The sequence below is a fragment of the Chinchilla lanigera genome, unplaced genomic scaffold (assembly GCF_000276665.1).
Source record: "Chinchilla lanigera isolate Chin_1 unplaced genomic scaffold, ChiLan1.0 scaffold00013, whole genome shotgun sequence".
NCBI classification, from domain to species: domain Eukaryota; kingdom Metazoa; phylum Chordata; class Mammalia; order Rodentia; family Chinchillidae; genus Chinchilla; species Chinchilla lanigera.
In genome coordinates this window covers 25848517-25852770 of record NW_004955414.1, presented here as the reverse complement: position 1 = coordinate 25852770, position 4254 = coordinate 25848517, and positions in this window count along the sequence as shown.

The window sequence follows — 4254 nt, the reverse complement described above, 5'->3', positions numbered from 1 at the left end:
TTCCTCTTATTACCTCCAATCTGCATCTCACCTTGTTTAGGTGTGCAGGGCTTTTATTATAAGGAAGAAAGGGGAGCAGTATAGTGAGGCAACAGATAAGGAAGTTCCTTCTGGTGTTTCATCCTCCAGCCTTTCACAGATTCTTCTTTTTCTTTTGGAAATGAAACTGGACCCCTCAACCTCCTGGGGCCCAAAGTACTCAGAGTACTTCCACTGTCTGCTGGTTCCTACAGTTCCCTGGGGATGCAAAACAGCCCACAGGTCAGTTCCTTTCAGTGGCCCCACTCCACTTCTGTGACTGGTTGTGACACTGAGATGGTCCAGAGGCCTTTGGAAACCATCAAGTTCTGGAGAGATGTTGGCTGGCTATGACAGGCCGCTGTCTCCTCCTCCCAAGTGAGAGTCAAGGTATATTCCTTTCAGACAGATAAGTGCTTGTTTTCTGGCTGAGGTATTCATTTTCTGTTCCTTCATTTGAGCTGAGGAGGGAAGGGAGTGGCAGCTAATGCTTTCAGCATGAGAAGGTTGGAGAAACAGCCTATCTGTAAATGAAAAAAATTCTTTGTGTGTGTGTGTGTTACTTGGGATCTTCAACACAGGGCTTTGGCACTAAACTGCATGCCCTGTGGCTCCCACTTCCTTTTTTCTTTGATTTTGAGACAGGGTCCTTTTAAGTTCCTAAATTGCCAGGTTGGGCTTGATATTGTAATACTCATGTCTCAGCCTCTCACATACACCGTGCCTGGTTATTAAGAAAAAAGTCTAGTTTTTAAAGATTCATTTTACCCTCTTGGTTACATAGGGTTTTTCAGGGCTCCATCAGTTTTGGTCTTTGCTATAGAAATTTTGTTCTAGTTTCAGCTGTTGTTTTCAGATTGACCATCCTGCTTTCTGTGAACATTTGTTGGCTGTTTTCTGTTCTCAAGCTGTTTTCATTATTTCTTATTCCTACACAGCTGCTAACATTTTTTACAGTTGTAGATATTCATAGTGGTTCTCCAGTTGCAGGATTTTGGGGGTTTTTCACCTAGTTTTGTTATAAATGCTGTCTGTATTTAGTTATGCTGTCTTTTTTAAAAATTGTGGTAAGAACTGTAACAAAAAGTTTATCACCCTGATGATTTTTAACTGTGGTACAATACTGTTAATTATTTATATTGTCATACAGCAGATCTCTAGATCTTTTTCATCTTACAAAATTGAAGCATTATACTCAGCTGCCCTCCCCTAGCCCTAGGCAATCACTATTCTTTCTAAGAGTTTGACTGTTATGGAATTGTTCAGTATTAGTCTTTTTGTGACAGGCTTATTTCATTTATCAAAATGACCTTCAGGGGCTGGGGGTATAGCTCAGCTGCAGAGTGCCTGTCTGGCAAGCACGAGGTACTCAGTTTGATTCCCAAGCCTCCACCACACACACTACCCAAAGGACCTCCACCTCAATCCGTGCTTCTGCAAATGATAGTATTTCTTTCCTTTTTAAGGGTGAATCACTTTCCATTATATGTATATACCACACTTTATTATTCCTCTACTACTGGACATTTAGGTTAGCCACACATTGGCTATTGTAAATAATGCTGTAAAGAACAAGGGTGTGTAGATACCTCTTTGAGATCCTGCTTTCAGTGATTGTTTGGAAATATACTTACTTCTGATTTTAATTTTTTTCAATACCCTCTATACTATTTTCTGTTGTAGCTGTGCCTCTTAATATTTCTACCAAAATTATACTTGCCAATTTTGCCACATCCTTACTAATTATTCTTATTTTTCTTGCTTCAGAAAGTAGAAGACCTAATGCATTTGAGGTGATATCTTACTGTGGTTTTAATTTACATTTCATTAATTAGTGACTTGAACATCCTTGCATAGGCTTTTTGGTCATTTGTATATGTTTTTTGAAGAAATGCCTATTCACATCCTTTGTCCATTTTAAAATGTGGTTATTTTTGTTGTTGACATGTTGATATTCTTTATATATTTTGACTGTTAACTTCTTATCGAAAAGATGGTTTATATAGTATATAGGCTGTTACATAAATATATATTGACACATAGTATCACCTTCCTGTCCAAGGAACAGATAAATCTGTGTCTTGTTTTCTGCTTGGAGAGATGAAGATGGGATAACAACCAAGAACACGCAAACAGGGTTTAGAGGTCTTGGATGAAAGTAGGACCTTCTAAATGATTTATTGTGCTAGATTATACATTCATTAACATATAAAATTACATGAAAGGTCACTAATAACTAAAGGAAACTATTTCATTTGTGTAATATTCCTATTCAAAGGTTTCTGCTAGTATCCTATATTAATAGCATTAAAGAGAAATCTGCCTCTGCCATAATAATAATAATGATAATGATAATAATATATTTAGTCTGTTGTTCAGTTTTATATTTGAAATGTGTAAGCCAGTAAGAAAGTCCATATTTACACTACCACAATTCTTGAATGTCTTGGCAGTATTAAAAGTGGGTTGAGGGCTGGGGATTTAGCTCAGCAGCGCAGCACCTGCCTGGCAAGCGCGAGATCATCAGTTTGATTCCCAGTACCAGAAAAAAAAAACCAAAAAAAAAAAAGTGGGTTGAATATAATGTTTGCTAAATGTATAAATTATTTGCAAAGCAAAGTCAGTGTGAGAAGTCATTGTGTACTTTTAGATAACTGAATTATTTCTGAAACCTTGACAGAATGTCTGGTTTTCAGAAGATTTTGGTTTTAGATACGCTATTATTCATTATTTCATTTTGACTCTCAAAAGCTTACATTTCTTACATTGAACTTAAAAGATCCTGCTATTATGTCAAAACAGACAAAGGAAATGTCTTTGTTACAAAATTTGGAATTTCTTAGTTTTTCTGTCTCTGATATTTGAAGAAAGTTCTCCTATGTAAGTTACTTTCCTCTAAAATTTTTTCTGACTGAATCTTCTTTTTATGAAACTGTTTCTATATTGCTTGAAAGTGCTTAATTTATTAAGGTGCCTCTTATTGTTTGGCCTCGTTTTGATTCTGGTGACAGGGAACACAGGCCTATTCTAGGTTAAGTAAGAGGGAGAGCTATTGTAAATATAGCTCAGATATTTGCTGACAGATGCTATAGTATTGCCTGAATTTATTGGAAATAAGTCCTGAATAGCTACACTGGCTTTTCTTAGGACATTTCTGTTCATTTCTGCATGTCTCTATTACTCTGTTTCTACTGGCAGATCTCTGCCTTCTTAGAGTGTCTCCTGTTTTATGAGTTTAGTTTTACACATGACCCCCCAATGATTACCTCAGTTTTTTTGAGCGTATCTTGGTATTAGAAGCTCCTTAGTATAGGAATCTGCTATAACTAGGATATCTTTTATGGTTGGATCACTGTGGTCATTTTTTTTTGCCAGTTTATAATACCTTTACATATCTAAGAGCCTCTTTCATTTATTCAGTAGGTATTTTATTAACTACCTAATATACGCCTGACGTTGTGGGTATGTAGGCTTTATCAATGAACAAAGCAAGCCAAATCACTGGTATCATTCTGGTGAGACATACAAGTAACTGTAATAGCTGAATGAATTACTTAATAATTTCTCTTGATGAGAAGAGTGGTATGATCATGAGCTCCTAAATATGACTATTGCCCTTTAATAGAAGGGGATGGAGGCAGTTGGACATCATGAGAGAAATCTGGTGTAGATAACCACTGATTTAGTTGTTTCTATCAAAAACATGATAAAAAAATATGATTTAGTGAATTATGTACCAAGTAGCATTTCTTAAAATTTGAATAGTTTCTACATCTGCATTCTGAACATACTGTTAATTCTTGTCAGTTGGTATAATACCATGTATCCTGTTTTGTATAGAGCAGAATATTACTTTTTTAAAGTACTATTCATTCTTCAGTTCGTTTTCAGATGTTCATTTTCCTTATAGCTGTTGAAAACTCCACACCTATAACATAGTAGTTAGCAACTCCAGAAAATATTGTTTGGCTCCATTGGGGTCATTTGCTGGGTCTAGAACAACATGCCATCATCAGGTAATCTGATAATTTTTGTGATTGATTAGGGTAGCTTAACAGCCTTACCATGACCCCTGTTAGAGTGGGTTACCAAACATGAGAGAGGGAAAAGTATCTGATTGAGCAAGCATAATCTCACTTTTTTCTAAATTTGGTTTGGGGCAATTTGTGTAACATCCATATACAATCTTTTCATAGAAAGCCATTTTCAATGTGCTGTTGTCCTAAAGGGTCCACT